Source organism: Sminthopsis crassicaudata, chromosome X (genome assembly GCF_048593235.1).
Source record: "Sminthopsis crassicaudata isolate SCR6 chromosome X, ASM4859323v1, whole genome shotgun sequence".
NCBI classification, from domain to species: domain Eukaryota; kingdom Metazoa; phylum Chordata; class Mammalia; order Dasyuromorphia; family Dasyuridae; genus Sminthopsis; species Sminthopsis crassicaudata.
In genome coordinates, this window is record NC_133623.1 from 25039408 (window position 1) to 25055913 (window position 16506).

Here is a 16506-nt window from a genome sequence, read left to right on the forward strand (position 1 = left end):
ATACCTGTAGAACCATTTAGCACATGGTAAGTTAGTATTCCCTTTCCCTTCCTCCCAGTTCAGATCATGTGCTCCACTATCGCCCTGGCTCTGATACTCCGTGTTCTCTCATCTAAGATCCTTTCCTCTCAACTCCGTGTATTCTACTGGTCTGGCTTTAATTGGTGCCATAAACTCTCATCTCTGGCAGTCTGGAGCTTATGTTCAAATGACTCATCCCACCAATCACTGACAAGTGTGCCCTATGGTCCAATATCCCTCGAGGCTGCGTCATTGTATGTCTTTGTTCCAGGGTTCCTGGATCTCTTCTAATATTCCATCCTCGAGTGAACGCAATCTGGCATGGAAAAATCTAAACTTTGAAGTCAGCTGGATTTCACTTGACATCCCACCACTGAGACACATGGTGACCATGTGACCAGAGCAAGACAATTAACCTAAGAGGCCGAGGAAACTCCCTGACTGTCACTTACAAGCACTGTGGGGCTGGAGAAGTAGGCAGGCTCTAGGTGCGCTGGTGCTCAGATTCCTCGCTTGCTCCTAAAGCCGGGTGTAGAAGCCCTAGACGCTAGGCAGTGAGAAAAGAGTGATTTGCCTGAGAGAACACGACATTGTCACCCTCCTCTACACTGCCAGGCACCTGGAAGTTAAAGTACCTGAGGAAGGTTGAAGGGGAAAAGCTTAAGATTAGTAATGGGATAGGAAATCCTGAGAGGGAACATGGCATCTTCTCCACCTCTATACTATTGGGCACCTGCAGCTCAGAGAACATAGGGAAAAAAAAGGGGGAACAGCGGAGGGATCAGAGTCCGGTGATGAGACTGGAAATTCTGTCTGCAGCCAAAGGGTGCAGTTACGAGGTCATCAAAGAGTATCATGGTTTCTGACAGAAGATCCTTAGCCCCTGCCTCAAATCACTCACCGGGATGTAGCTCAGGTACATGCTTGCTGTACCCCCAATTTCCACATTCTGAGATCCTGCCTTCTAGAACAATGCTTCTTTACCCTTTTTTGGGTATCTTGGCTGGCTCTTTTTTGGCAATCTGGTAAGCTTATTCTCAGAGCTATGTTTTTAAATACAGAAAATACATTTGGATTACAAAAGAAATCAATTAAGATGGAATAGGTCTATCTATTGAAACACTAAAAAAAGTTCCTGGACAGACAAAAAGCCTTGCTATAGACCCTGACACACACTGTAGCCTATATTCTAGCCCTCGAGCTTCTGACATCCTAATCCTAATGGCGCCTTCTAATATTCTTCTAATTAGAATGTTCTCTAATATCCTCTTTTCTACCAACTCTCCCATCTCTGACACTTGGGCTGACGTTTTAAATTCTAAAGTTCTCTCTTGCTTGGTAGACCTCAAGTCAGGAAAAGCCAGAAGAGGCCTGCTGCCTCAGAGACAATCACTGTTTCACTGTGCCTAGTCCCTTAGCATCTCAGTAGCCCTGATATCAGCCAAAGTGCAGGGGTGGTACCAGGGTCCAGGGGGGTTCCGACCCAGGGCACTACTCCACCCTTAAGTGAAGAATAATAGCAGAGCCCCAAGTGCTCGTCTATAAGACACAAGAATAGTCCTACCCACCTAACTGTCTTTCCCTCCCTTTATGCTGCCAGGCAGCTGGTGGCCAAAGCATTGGAGGCAGGAAATGGAGGAGATGGGGAAAGGTAAGTTTGAGAGGAAAGAGAGCTGAAAGTCTTCATGCAGAGGCTGCTACTGTTAGAGGCTCTAGGGCTCCTTCTGCATGGCTTGAGGTTACTACAAAGGAGCCCATCAAGGAAGATCCTTGTCACGTGCCTAGTCTCCCCATTAGGCCCAACCTCAGGCCCCTTCAGATAGAGTCCTGTGCTAAAGTAGCTCAAGTTCCAGGTTCCAGATTCCCTCTTTTTAGGTTCTGACATTCTATGTTCCATCTTCTCAGGTTCTTGTCACCCTGGCATACAACAAAGAGTGCCACCAATGACAGGGAGGGCCTTAATGGCATAATAAAGACTTTAGCATTCAATGCTGAAGTTCCTTCTTTCTTCAGATTTTTCTAACTTCCAAGGTATATCCCTCCTGATGCTGCCAAAGCCCTTTCTGCTTTGCTACTGGAGTCTAGATTCTCCTGTTAAGTCAGATATCAACATTCCATGTAGCTCAGTGGCTTTTCCTGGGGCCTTTGGAGCTCTGCCACTCTGTTCCAAGTGGCCCTTCCATTTTGGTTTGGTTTTTTCCTCATGAATTGGCTCAGCTTGGTTGCCAGTTTGGGCCTGAACTTGAAGCCCTGGTTCTCAGTCCTATTATCTGGCTGGTCACTTTACCTAATAATAGCCCTGGTAAATTGACTAACACTATGACTTACCAAAGGAGGCAAGGCTAAGATCCGAGAGATACTTCAGTGGCCAGTCCCCTCCTTCTAGCATCATGGCCCTTGACATTTTATTGACATTCCCAATGGCACTGGGCCTCCTTAGCCCCCCTTCATTCTTCTGGGTACCTGGAGGAGAAAATGGAGAGAGGAAGTTACTAGGGGTTAAAAGGGAACCAGTGGTAGGGGCACCCTAGTGCTATAGCCTGAGGCCATTAGTGAGGAGCAGAGATTCCTAGGGAAGCTTCCTGTCAATCAGCCAATTGTCCACCCCGGCTGCCTGCTTGGACGATGGCCCCTAGGCTCTTTTGGACATGGCAAAGCACATCGCTTCAGATCCAAACTGTGTTCTAGAACCCCTTCCTCCATCCTCCAATGTGCTTTGCCATGTTCCAACAATGTATCCTGTATTCTCACCTCCATGCTCTGACCCTGTGACCCATATTTTCTCTTCTGATACTATTTTCTCTTTTGATAGTATGGGCACCATATTCCAAAAGTCTTTTATGATTGGATGTCGTCTGCTACGTGCTGAGGAATTCCTCTCACCTCTACTTCCCTCCCTACCCCCCACCATGTGAAATTCAGCTGGGCAATTCTATGTTCTCGGTTTCATTTCTCCTGATTCTGCCTCACCCTAAAACATGTCCTAAAGTTCCTCTCTCTATCCTGGTTCTAATGCTCCCTGATCTACCTTAGAACACTCTTCGTATTTGGAACCCTCTGGGTCCAATGGCCCAGTTCTTCGCCTCCTATCTCTGACTATGTCTCTGATTCTCTTAACTCTATCCCTCACTGGCTCTTGTTGTGCTGCTCTGGCTTGAATGAGTTGGGAAGCCAAGTGGAAGCCTGCCGGAAGCCGCCTGGAAGGTCGGAATTTCCCGCCATCTCCTCTGTTCTAATGGCCCTCCTGTAGCTGAAGCCCCTCTAAGTCCCATCATTCCTTCGTCTGCTGCAGACTCGATCCTTAGGTCCCTTCCAACTTGGACATTTGTGTTCTATCATTCCCTCCTCTTATCCATGCACCATAGTGCAACCCAAGCTTGGAGTCAGCTAGACATCTGATGTGTGGCAACTGGGGGACCAGCGGGAGACTTTTCCCTTCTAAATGGCCAAGGCAATTCCCTAAGATGGGACTGGGGGGCTGGAGAGTGTGCAAATGGACTCACACCTGTGGTTAATGCTCCCTCTTCAGGCAAGGTCCAGTAGAGGAGCCCTAGATGCTTGACAGTAAGAGAAGGGAGAATTACCTTACAAAACACAGCATTTTCACCCCTCTCTACACTGTCAGGCACCTGGATGAGAAAGGAGAAGAAGAAAGATGAAGGAATGAACACCAAGAATCTGAAGAAAGATCCAAAGTCCAAGCTGCCTGGGAGAGAAAGGACAGTTAGCTGATGGGGAACCATCTCATGTCACCCTCCCCTGCCCCAGGCTCCTCCATTCCAACATTCACCCCATCTCCTTCCCCCACTACCAAGAACGAGGTGTCCAGCAGGTGGAGGGGAAGGAAGTAGGAGAATGGGGGAGGAACCTAAGGCAGGACAGAGGGTTGCCAGAGGGGGATGACCTAGTGCTGCTGCTGAGGATCAGCATCTCCCCGAGAAGATCCCTGCTCCCCTACCCCCAACCTGAACTTCACCCTCGGCTCAAGCGTCAGGTCCCTTCGGACACTCACGCGCAACGTGCCCCGATTCTGCTGTCTGGCATCCGACGGAAGTCTGACGCTGGCCTCTGGCTCTTGTCCTTTCAGCCTCGGACGTGCAGGAAGGAAGCTTCCATTCTGTTTTCTAAACTCCCACCTGCATCCCAGAGAGAGAACTAAGGGACTCCAGGCCTGCCATCCTATGCTCTAAGGCCCTCTCAACTCTCCCCTCCTCCTCCCTCAGGCCCTTGGGGCTCTGACATTCCCGGCCCCCGACTAGCCCGTGTTCTGACGTTCCTTCCGGGTCAGAATGCAGCATCACAGCTGTGGACTCGGCCCCACGGTCCCAGAAGGACTTCGTTTGCAGGCCTGACCGTGTGAAGTCGTTTAAGGTCTCGAGGGGACCAGACGCCTCGGAGAACGTACCTGAGAGCCGGAGTTGGCGGCACAGCACACCATCCACACGGATCCGGGCCCAGGGACCATCCTCCTCTTTGGGCGGCTCCAGCAGCAGAGCCCTGGATGCTCAACAGGAAGAGATGAAATAGTGAGGGGGGGCACCTCCCCTTCTCAACACTGCTAGGGACCTGGGAGAGAAAGGACAAACTAAAGGACAGGGGAAAGGAGGGGAGAAGGGAGAGAACCCCAGACCAGGAAAGGGGCAGGCGGGAAAACGGACATGATATTTACATGTGCCGGTGGTCCGGGCGACTCTCAGAAGATAATGTCCAGCCAGGGCTCATCGGGGGCACTGTGAGGGCAGGCTCAAGCCCAGGGGCTGATGTCCTCCTGCCCTTCTTTGGGTATAGTCCTGAGGTTCAATTGGGAAGAGTCAAAGGTACCTGACAGAATATATATGGGATGTTCAGTCCCCTCTAAACTACCAGGCATCTGGATGAAAAAATTCAAGAGACAAGCAGGGAGAGAAGGGAAGGAGAGAAAAGAAATGAAGGGAGGGAGGGAGAAAAGGGGAGAGAGAGTAAAGGAAGAAAAGAAGGAAGGAAGGAAGAGGGAAGGAAACAAAAGGGAGGGAGGAGGGAAGAAAGGAAGGAAAGAATGGAGGGAAGAAAGGTGGGAAGAAAGGAAGTGGAGGAAGAAAGGAAGAGGGAAGAAAGGAAGGAAGGAGGGAAGGAGGAAGGAAGGGAGGAAAAATAGCAGGAAGGAAGGAAGGATAGAAGGGGCAAGGGAAAGCCTGTGTACTCATGGGAGAGAATACTGTCCCCAGCCAGAGCACTGCCTCTACCAGAAGATAGCCCCACTGTTGTACAGTCTGAAGGTATCCACAAGAAGCTCTAGGATTTTAGAAAGAGCTTTCCCCAGGAACCAAAGCCCTCTCTTGGCTCCCTACCTGGATCCAAGTCCTGGATTGTCTCTATCACAGCCTTCCCATGAGGTCCAATCCCAAGCTCTAGATTCTTTCCCAGCCTGTTTCTGGCCCGTGGCTTCCGTTCTTGGGGCTCCTCAGGCACCTGGCTCTGAGCCCGGCTGGCAAGGGCTCCTTCGGCTTCCATGTCCTCCAGTCTAATGTGTCTTCAGAGAAGCAGCAGGACCAAGCGGAGAAGCTGGGAACGGGCTGTCAGTCACTACCGGGACAAACACACTGTGACCATGAATAAGTCACGGCTCTCAACAGCCCTGGAGACCGCACAGTTTCTGAGAGCCCTGGACCAGGACTGGTGTGCATGGCCAGACAACCAAGTTCATGATCATCACTGCCTCTTGGGGCAGCAAGAAGGCCCTGGATGTGCTCGACAGAGATGTGGCAAGCTCTCTGACAACATATCCAGGGAGCTAGCCACAGCTACCCTGCTGGCACCTGGAGAACAAACAAGTCTGGGGAGGGGGACAGGAAGAGAAAGCAAACTCTGAAGAAGGTCCTGAAAATCCTTCCTGCACAGGGGGGAGGAGGAGGGGCTGCTTCTGTACAGCCTGAGGCTGTTTCTCAAAAGTCACTAGCTTTGCCACTGTGTTCTAAGATGTCCTCTTCCAGCTTGTGGCTTTTAGGTTCTCTGTGCTTCTAGTTCTAGCATCTATGTTGTCCAAGTTTTTTCCGGTTTTAGCATCAGAGGTCCCAAGATTCCTTCTGATGCCGACATTCTATTTTTCAGTGTTTCTTCGGAAAACGTGCATACAGTTAAATGTTTAACAACTGGTTCCTCGCCAACAAATGTACATGCCAGACATTTTCAAGTTTAATCCATACTATTATCATTTTTTCTGACACTTTCTTAAGTTTAGAAAATCGTCAAAACAATCAATCAAGGCTGAAGTGAAGTGTTCATGCCCAAACTTTAGCAGTCTGTGACTCTGTGACTCCCAACTAAAAAGTTCCTCGGAGCCTATCTCCACACACTGAAATAACACTTACGTGCTTGTTTTAAACCTCAAGTAAAATGCCGTCAGTAAAACAGTACAGTTTTTAAGCGCTACAGCGGTAGCGATTGGGCACTATTTCCTGCCCAGCTCCCAATGAACCCCTTACCTCATGAAAGGGCACAGACCTTGTTTACATTTTTATCATGACAAGAAGTGTTGGTATAGACACGTTTGTCTATTTCCATATATACACATACGTCCTCAGTCACATCTATATGGGGATTCTTCTTTGTGAGGGTCAGGGAACCTGAAGAGCCAGTTCCATGGAAAGATGGCTTCCTCTGGAGTCAGAAGTCTTTGTGACCTGGCTTCCTCGGGAGCTGGCTAACATCAGGTAGCCTGAGAAGCCCACCGTCCTCCTAGGGAAATCTGGGGGCTTTAACCAGATGCCCTCTAAAGTCCTTCCCAGCCCTATGAACAGTTTACTTACTTTCCTAGAATAATTTCTGTTTTCCAGAACCTTTAGAATAATTCATCCCTTTCTTGAGAGTAGATTGTATGGCTGAGTTCCCATAGACCTCTGGACACTGACCATTGAGGAGGAAGAGACACTGGAGGAAGAAAGGAAGAGGAGGGAGTGGGGGAGAGAAAAGGGGGAAATGAGAGGGAGGGGAGAAGAGAGGGAAAGGAAGGGAGAAGAGAGGAGGGGAAAATGGAGGGGAGGGAAAAAGAGGGAAAGGAAGGGGGAAAAGAAGGGGAGAATGGATGGAAAGGGAGAAAAGAGGGAAAGGAAGGGGTAGAGAAGGGGGAACAGAAAGAAGGAGAAGAGGAGGCTGATCAGAAAAAGGGGAGGCCCCATGGGCTGGACCTGCCTACCTGCAGGCTGGAATCATCTGGTGCCGTAGTTTCTCCCAGACCTGGATTGTTCTCACGCTTCCTTTTCTTCTTTGACCCAGCTCAGATTCAGAGTTCTGGCTGCTCCAATACTGCATAGCTCTCTCTCCTTGCACAACAGGTCCTCTCCTTCACACACCCTACCTGTTCAGGACAAAGTAAAGGCTGCCCAGGGTTCTAGGAAGGGGCAGGGCTTCCTATCCCGGCAGAGGGCGCTCTAGAGCACACCATAAAGCACCAAATGGCTCAGGGATCATTGGGAAGGATGCTGCCAGCCTGGCCCAGGGGGTTTCTTCATGGACACTTGAGGAAAGCCCACGTGACAGGACTGCGCATAGTCCCGCCAAGCTGCCTCATAAGCCAGCCTTGCACAGTGGGGCAACCCCACCTTCTAGGGCTCACCTTGCAAGCACGTAGTGCACAGATCCTGCCTTGCAACACAGCCTTATAAGGAGCTCAGCAAAGCTGCCACCTTGAACGTTTGCTTTGTAAGGCTACAGGCCCTGCTAAAAGGCCTCATGCTTGAGCAGGCTGGAGTTACAACAAGTTCTTTGCCTGGTCTTAGGTGGGGTTTTTTTGTTTTTTGTTTTTTTTCCTTTCCCTTCCCTTTCCTTTCCTACACCCAGAGTTCTTTGCACAAAACCGACTCTGCCCTTACTAGCAGCTCACTGGGTGGAGTCACTGAGAGGATGGCCAGTTTAAAAAAAAAACAAAGAACGAGGTGGGGTGGGATGAACAATCCAGGTACAGGAGAAATTGGGGTCTGTGCACCTTAATTCGATTCTTTCCCTGAGCCCATCTACCAGGCTGGGGGTGCCAGGACAGTGAGCATTCCAGATCTCAGATATGGGCCCAGAGGCGGAACCCCAAGTGTCAGATCTATACTTTATCCAATCCCCCCCCCCCCAACTCCTTACCTACTGAGAGGCTAGAGGCTTTCCACAGAGGGTGTCCAGGATACTTCTGGTATTCAGGTCCAGGGGCCATCTCCTAAAGCTAATTCTGGTAGCAGAGCCCTAGATGTTGGGTAATGAGAGATAAGAGAGCTGCTCAAACACTGCACCCCATCACTCCCCTAGCAGACTGGGCTACTGGAGCAGAAAACAAAGAACTGCTACTGAGGGGAAACCCTGCTTAAGTAGAACTAGATTTACTATTGACCAACAGGGGGCAGTGAATCTGGAGGAATCCTAGGGCCTCATAGCACTAAATGAGATCAGGCCCCTATCTGAAAGAGCGGACTTCCTTCTGTCCTCTTCCGTCTACTCCCTGCCCTGTCAGATGGAAGGCTAAGTTCCGACTTTATAAAACTCTCCCCTCTCTGAAATCTGAGATTTATACTCTATGGTTCCTTTGGGCTGACCTTCCTACAGTCATTCTAAAGCCCTTCCAGCCCTGGTATCCTATGTTCCAACGTCCCTTGGAAATTCTGACACCCTAGTAGTAAGAACTGAGGACTACCCCAATGGCTATATATTGACTTATTTCTAAATTTATATTTGCCTGTGAATCCTATTCCAATAATTACATATGTTACAAAAGTTACCTTCAACAGAGATGGAAAAGGTTGAAATACATTTGATCCTGGGCTTAAAATGAAACCATTGGAAATTGAGGTAGGAAGGCAAATTAGAAGACTCTTATGGGAGTCCAGTGGCCCGAATGGATAGAGATCTAATGCAAGAGCTCTCTATGGAGACAGGAATCGATGATGATGATGATGACATCATGACTCCAGGTGACTGTGAGGATGGCGGCCCTCAAAAAAGACAGGGAAGTGGAGGAAGAATTCAGTGTGGAGGACAAAAGGCAATGTTCTAAGATGTGTCATGAAGATCATCCACCACAGATGCCTGCTTACTTTGCCCCATCCAAAATGAAAGAGAAAAATCAATCTTTTAACTCACTGGTCAGAGCTGTCAAACACAGACTCTAACTTCCAATGGATACCTGCCATGGCCATGATGCGACTGACCTCTGGCTCACAAGTGGGGGGGGGTTGGGAGCTTGCACAGTGGAGGGCAGGAAAAGTGCCAGTAAAGAAAAGTGGGGTGGCCTAATGCTGGAGACGAGCATATCGGCTTCTGTGGGGCTGGTGGAAATCAAGCCATTTTTCGGGCCTCCCTCTGGGAGATCACATACCCGCTGGAGTCAGGATACAACCTCCACTTGAGGATCACATTCTAAAGTTCCTTCTGACTAATACTTTGGGCTCTAAACTTCATCCAGCCCTGACATTCTTAGGTGTTCTTAGGTCATTTCTACTACTGATATTCTATGTGCTAAAATTCCTTTTATCTCTGACACTCTGTGGTACTTTCAGATAGGTCACCTCTTTCTGCTGGGTTAAATTATATATGTTAGATTGTCATTTTCTTGGATCTGTAAATGTACAGAGCATGTCCCCATCCAATAGCCATCTTTCCCTTTTCCAGACTCTAGTACCTTCTCCTCCAAGATTACTCATTTATTCTAAATGTATCATTATCGTCACTGCTAATATTGATAAAACAATGCGACAGACACTTTGCTGAGCACTTTATAATTATCATTTCACTTGATCCCCACAACAATCATGGGATGTAGGTGTTTTTGTTAGCCCTATTTTACAGATGAGGAAACGGAGGCAAACGGATTAAGTGACTTGCCTGGTGTCACCCTCCCCTTCAATTTGCTTAAAACTCCTCTGTTCAGGTACCTCCTTCACCCATCTACTTTATATCATGATCATACTTTCAAGCATACGACTCATATCGTCACTATTAGATTCTATGCCCTATGAATGAAAGAGCCATATTGTTTTTATGGCAATATCCTCAGGACTATGCACAAGCTCTTTGTGCCTAAGACATATTTGGCTTAATAAATGTTTATTTTAAATCTCTTACTCTATATTATCCCAATTCTCCTAGCAGTAGCTTTCCTTACTCTTATCAAACGTAAAGTGCTAAGCTACATGCAATTTCGAAAAGGACCAAACATCGTAGGACCCTACGGCCTCCTACAACCATTTGCTGATGCTGTAAAGCTATTTACCAAAGAACCCCTACACCCCCTAACCTCTTCCATTTTAATATTCATTCTCACCCCTATTTTAGCCCTAACAATTTGAACCCCGCTACCCATACCAAATACACTTCTAGACCTAAATCTAGGACTTCTTTTTATCCTCTCCCTATCAGGACTCTCAGTATACTCAATCCCATGATCTGGGTGAGCATAAAATTCAAAATATGCCCTAATTGTTGCACAGACAATTTCATATGAAGTATCACTCGCCATCATTCTCCTATTCATTATATTAATTGAAGGGTCTTTTACTTTAAAAACACTTTCAACAACCCAAGAAAACTGATGACTGATTATTACAACATGACCTCTAGCGAAATCAAAGAAATATAAAATTCTATTCAGTACAGAGAATGTAAACTACAGGGATATAACACTTGCTGGGGGGGGGGGAGTCTAGGCAAATTACAATCTCCAAGTTATACTGTCCTCATCTTTAAAATGGAGATCATAACACCTGTGGTACCTGACTCAGAGGGCTGTGGTGAGGCCTAAAGATGCTTTATATAAAACAAGCCAAAATTTGGTTGTTATTATGATTATTATATTTCTGCCATCAAATGTTGAAACAAAAAAGTTTTGAGAATTAAAAGCCCGGTTATCCAGAAAACTCGCTTAGTAAGAGTAATCCCGTCAGCTGAATTCCGGCAGTACTTTTCTTGCCTAGCTGCCATCATCACTCAGCACTGGATCTGGAATAATATAGTTTCTACCAATAGATACTTTAGTGTGATATACAGTATCTAGCTTGGCAGCCAATGACTCACGAAGAAAAATGCATGAAATCTGTTGCATGATTAAGTATAAAAACCCATTCCAAAACACAGCCTTTGAAAGAACACATCCTACACAACTCAGTTTGTTTCCACATAGCAATACCACAATCCAGAAAGAAAAGAAGGAGAAGTCCATTCAAAATGACAACAAAATGTGTAAAATATCTGGGAGTTAATCTATCAAAGCACAGTCAAGATCCATATATATATATATATATATATATACATATATATATATATATACATATATATATATATATATGCATGCATGTATGTATAAAATACACCTTAAAAATAAAGAACAACTTAACTGTTCAGCTATTCAGTGCTCATGGTTAGCCTAGGCCAATACAATAAAAGTGATTATACTAAATTAATTTCTGAATTTAGTGCAGAATCAAACTACAGAGGGAATACTTTACAGAACTAGACAAGATAAAGTTTATTTAGAGGATCAAAAAAATCTAAAATATCAAGACAAACAATGAAAAAAGTAAGAATGGAGGAGAAATAGTATTCTGGGCCTCAACCTATATCATAAAGCAATAACCAATACAACTATTTAGTACTGATTAAAAATAGAAAATAAATCAATAGAACATACTAGAAAGAAGAATAAAAATAAGTACCAATCCTTTATTTTTAATATAAACCATCCAGAAATAGTTTAAAAATATGTTGTTGCAACCTGTTACCCATATTTTATTTCATATTTTGTGTCAACATTTGTTTCTCTGGTTTAAGCATCACGACTATAAATTTTAGAAGGAAGATGAAAGGATCCTTCTGTCTCCATTTTTTTTTCAGTTTACATAATACAGTAATTCTTGAACGTTTCACAAATTCACTTGTAAATCCATTTGATCCTTTGGGAGATCCTTTTTCTCCCTCTTTGGGAGATCCTTTTGACTTCTTCAATTTGTTTTCCTGAGATTGGTTTATTTGAGTTCTCTATATATTTTTCTGTCAGTATAAATATTTTTATATTTTTGTATATATTCACCTGTTTCATTTGTGTAATCAATTTATTGCCACATAACTTAAAATTGTTTTTCTCAAAGGTAGCTCCTAGTTTTATATTTCAAGTCAGTGTTCAATAGGACACTGAGAATAGAAAAAAATAAGACATTTCTTAGTTGTGCATGTCACCTTTATAAAAACTGACCATGTGCCAGAACATAAAAATCTCTGAAGTAATATCAGAGAAGCAAAAATATTAAGCATATCTTTTTCTGAAAATAATGTAATCAATATTATAATCAATAAAGGATCCTGAAATAAAGTATTTAAATTTGAATGGAGGATAAATGATATGCTAAATAATATTTCGGTCAAAGAATACAAAACTATAGATAACTTCATCAGATAAAATGACAATATACCAAAAACCTATAGAAACTACCAAAGCAGTCCTTATGGGAAAATTTATCTTTCTAAATTCTTTAATTAAAAAAAAAGAACAGATCAATTAATCGGACATATAACTAAAACATTAGAAGAACAACAAAAAAATTTCCTGGCCTAATCCTAAAGAACAAATTCTGACACTCAAACAAGAATAAGAAAAATTAAAAACAACAACAAAAATATTGAATTGGTGAAGCTTTTGGGAAACAATAAAGTACATGAATCATTACCTAATCCAATAAAAATAGAAGAAAAACAAATCGCCAATATAAAAAATGAAAAAGGAGACAACAAATGAAGAAATAAAGGGAATTATTAGAAGCTATTTTCCTATATTACATAGTAATAAAATTGATAACTTAATTGAAATAGAAGAATATTTACAAAAATATGAAATACTCGGGTTTGCAGAATAACAAATTCAGTAACCTAATCTCAGAAGAAATCTACTGAAGAAGCCATAAAGGAGCTCCCAAAGTAAAACGAAAAACCCAGGAGGAAATAGATTTATAAAGTGAATTCTACAAAACATTCAAACAATTTTCCCATTTCCAAATTTCCAATAATTTCACAATAAATTGTGAAAATAAAGAAAAGTATAAGAAATCCTGGAACTTAAATGAAGGAGAGATAAAGCAAAGAAAACTATAAACCAATATCTTTAATGAATACCAATGAAAAACATTAATTAAAATATTAGCAAAGAGGTCACAACAACACACTTCAAAAAATTACGTACTATTATTAGGTTGGATTTATGGCAAGAATGAAAGATAGTTTTAATATGGAAGTGTATGATAGACTATATTAATAATAAAAACAAAAACCACACAATTATATGAGTGGAAGAAGGAGCTTTTTGACAATACATTTTAAAAATATAGGAATAAATTAACCATTCCTTAATAAAGTAAGTAACATTTATCTAAAACAAAGGTTTAGTATTATTTATAAGAGAAAAGTGCTGGAGAGGCCTTTTTGATGGGATCATGGGTAAAGCAAAGATGCCCAGTGTCACCACTAATAATGGGATAAATTCTAGAAATGCAAGTTGGAGCAATAAGCCAAGAAAACAAAATTGAGTGAAGACATAGGCAAAGAGGAAACAAAATTTTGCTTTTTGCAAATAACATGATGGTTTACTTCCAAGATCCAAGAAAATCAACCAAAATTAAGTGAAACAGCAACTTTAGCAAAGTAGCAAGACAAAGCTGGGAGGGGCGTCTAACACATTTGATGGCAGAGATGGGATTAAAAATAATTTTGAAAGTCTAGAACACTAGAGGCAATAGTACGATAAAATATGACAGAGATAAATGTAAAATCTTATACTTGGGTTCAAAAAACCAACTTCACATGTATGAAATAGAGAAGGCATTGCTAAAGAGTACTTCATCTGGAAATGATTGGGGCATTTATTGGAATGGAAGTTGACTGTGATTGTGATCACACAAAAGTGTGATGTGGCAACTGAAAAAGCACAAGGAAAATTATCCTTCATGGAGAGAGGCACGGCTTCCAGAAATAGGGAGATAATTGTTCTATTGGAGTTTTGCTCTGATCAGATCGCAGCTGGAAGGCCGTGTTCTAATTCAAGACAACAAAATTTGGAACATTCAAAGTAACCAAATCCTCTTTTAGCTTAACTAAAATTGTCTTATTTACTTGATTTTTCCTATCATATGTTAGAGGTCTGTTGATGAGCTCATCAGTTCCTTTAAGTTTGATTATCATTTTTATGTAGATGGTTTCCAGTGCTATCTAGCTAGCTCAAATTTCTCTCCTGAACTTCAGTCCTGTACCACAGGACTGCCTAATTGGACATTTCAATGAACATCTAAAATTTAACATGTTCCAAACAGAATTCAAATTTTTGCCCAAATATCGCCCTCATTCCTAACTTTCGTGTTGTTTTTGCTGTTTGGTCATCTAGTCGTGTTTGACTTTGTGATCCTGTGGACCATAGCACACCAACGCTATCCATGGGTTTTTCTCAGCAAAGTCATTGGACTGGTGTGACAGTTTCTCTTCCAGTGGATTAAGACAATCAGAGGTTAAGTGACTGGCCCAGAGTCACACAACCAGTAAGTGGCTGAGTCTAGATTTGAATGTGGGTCTTCCTCATTCTAGATCCAGAGCTATCCACGGAACCATCTAACGGTCTCCAAACTTTCTTATTTTTGTCAAAAACATTAGTATCCTTCTAATCAACCACATTCACAGTATTTGAATTATCCTTGACCCTTCACTCTCCATCTTATTCACATCTTCAAATCTTAGTGATTTTTATCTCTATAACATTTCTGGTTATTTGTCATTTAACATGAAGTCAAGAAGTCCTGGGATTGAATTCTTCAGACACTTTATAGCCATGTGAGCCTAGGTGGATCACTTTGGTTCCCTCTGCCTGTTTTGGTATCTGTAACATGGAGATAATAATAGCACCTACTTTACCAGTGCTTTATAAACTTTGAAGTGCTACATATATTAGTTGTCCATTATTATTAATTATTAAATGGAGGCTCAGGATTTGTATTTTAACCCAAGGTAATGAGGAACCACTGAAGATTATGGAATAGGCATGTGACATGGTACACTCAGATTTGTTTTAAGAATACAAATTTGGTGGCTCTTTGAAGGATGGATCGGTAAGGTCGGGGGACTTGAGGCAAGGCCATCAATATGGAGGATATGATGAGAGTACAGGAGAGAGAATACATGAGAAAGTCTTCAACTAAGAGGCTATAGAGAAAGATGCGTGCAAAAAGTTGTAGAAGCAGAATTGATAAAATGTGGCACCTGACAGTGTATCTCACTCAGAGTTGTCATAATAAAAATCGTCTTTAAGATCCTTTTAAACACCTTTAAAAATAAAAGGTCATCAGAGATATACAGCTTGAAGGAAACTTAAGACTCATCCAGTCCAACTCTTTGCCCATCTACCAATGAGGAAATGGAAACCCGCTATAGACACATGGGGAGTAGTGGTGGAACTGGACTTTGAACCGACTCTACTAAGTGTTGTGCTACATGTTTGTGATGGGGCAGCCACCTCTGTAGTCAAGGTTGGGTCATGCTTAAAAGGAAAAAGATGGCACACATGACCTCAGGAGCTCTCCTCCAGCTTCTGGGCCCAGGTTATTTCATTGTCAAATCTGTCTGCCTGTGAAGCTCAGGGGCCAGAGACGGAGAGGGAATGGGGCCCAGATGGACAACTGTGGAACTTCAGGGCATTTCAAGGTCAAGCTAGAATCAGCCCGCTTTGGTGTTTCTGATGCTTTTCAAAAAGAGGATCTGGGAAGGGACAGGAAGGACATTTCTTCTGGGTGGAGCAGGGGAGTGAAGACAAATAGTCTGAGGAGTCAAACAAACAATGGGGGAGGAGAGTTTCCTCCACTCTCTTTCATGGCTCTTGCTGGGGTTCTAGGGTCATGTTTGGATTCTCATGTATTTAGAATTACAGTACAGGCAACTCTCCATGACCTAAGAGCAGACAATCTGCTCCGGAAAGAACTTGTGACCCCCTCAAGAGCACTTCCCATTCTTCCTTTATCAAGCACTTTTCCACAACTATTATGATGATCCTCATTTAACCCAAGAGGATAATTATGGTAATATTAACTGCTATTTCTAGAATGTTTTAAGATTTATCTAGTGTCTTAAATTCATCACTTCATCTGAATCTCACAACAGCTCTGGTAAGGAGGTACTAGAGGTTTGCTTAATCCCATTCTCTGTATGCCAAAACACAGGCTCAGAGGTCAACTTCCCCATAGTCACACGGTTGCTAATTGTTCAATCAGGGGATCATTTAAAGAGAGCTGAATGAAGAAGGACCAGAGACAAAGGGAGAGGGCAGTGTGTGTGTGTGTGTGTGTGTGTGTGTGTGTGTGTGTGTGGAGGGGGTCTAGGGAGGGGTGTGTGTATATAGGGGTATGTGTGTATGGACGCTTGCATGAAAGTATGTGTGTCTACTAAAACCAGACAATGATTGCGGGAGGACTTCTCCAATGCTTTGCATTATTTCACGTCTCTCCTCCTTAG

At 43.4% G+C, this 16506-nt stretch overlaps 1 long non-coding RNA gene across 1 annotated transcript in view; it reads right to left on the bottom strand.

Moving 5' to 3' along the window:
- Positions 1–8125: 8125 nt before the first annotated feature.
- The window catches only part of LOC141548874 (uncharacterized), a 56822-nt gene continuing 48441 nt past the window's right edge, over positions 8126–16506 (bottom strand). The window contains exon 9 of the long non-coding RNA XR_012484139.1: positions 8126–8226. This is a non-coding gene — a long non-coding RNA (uncharacterized LOC141548874). The remainder of the gene's footprint in view (positions 8227–16506) is intronic.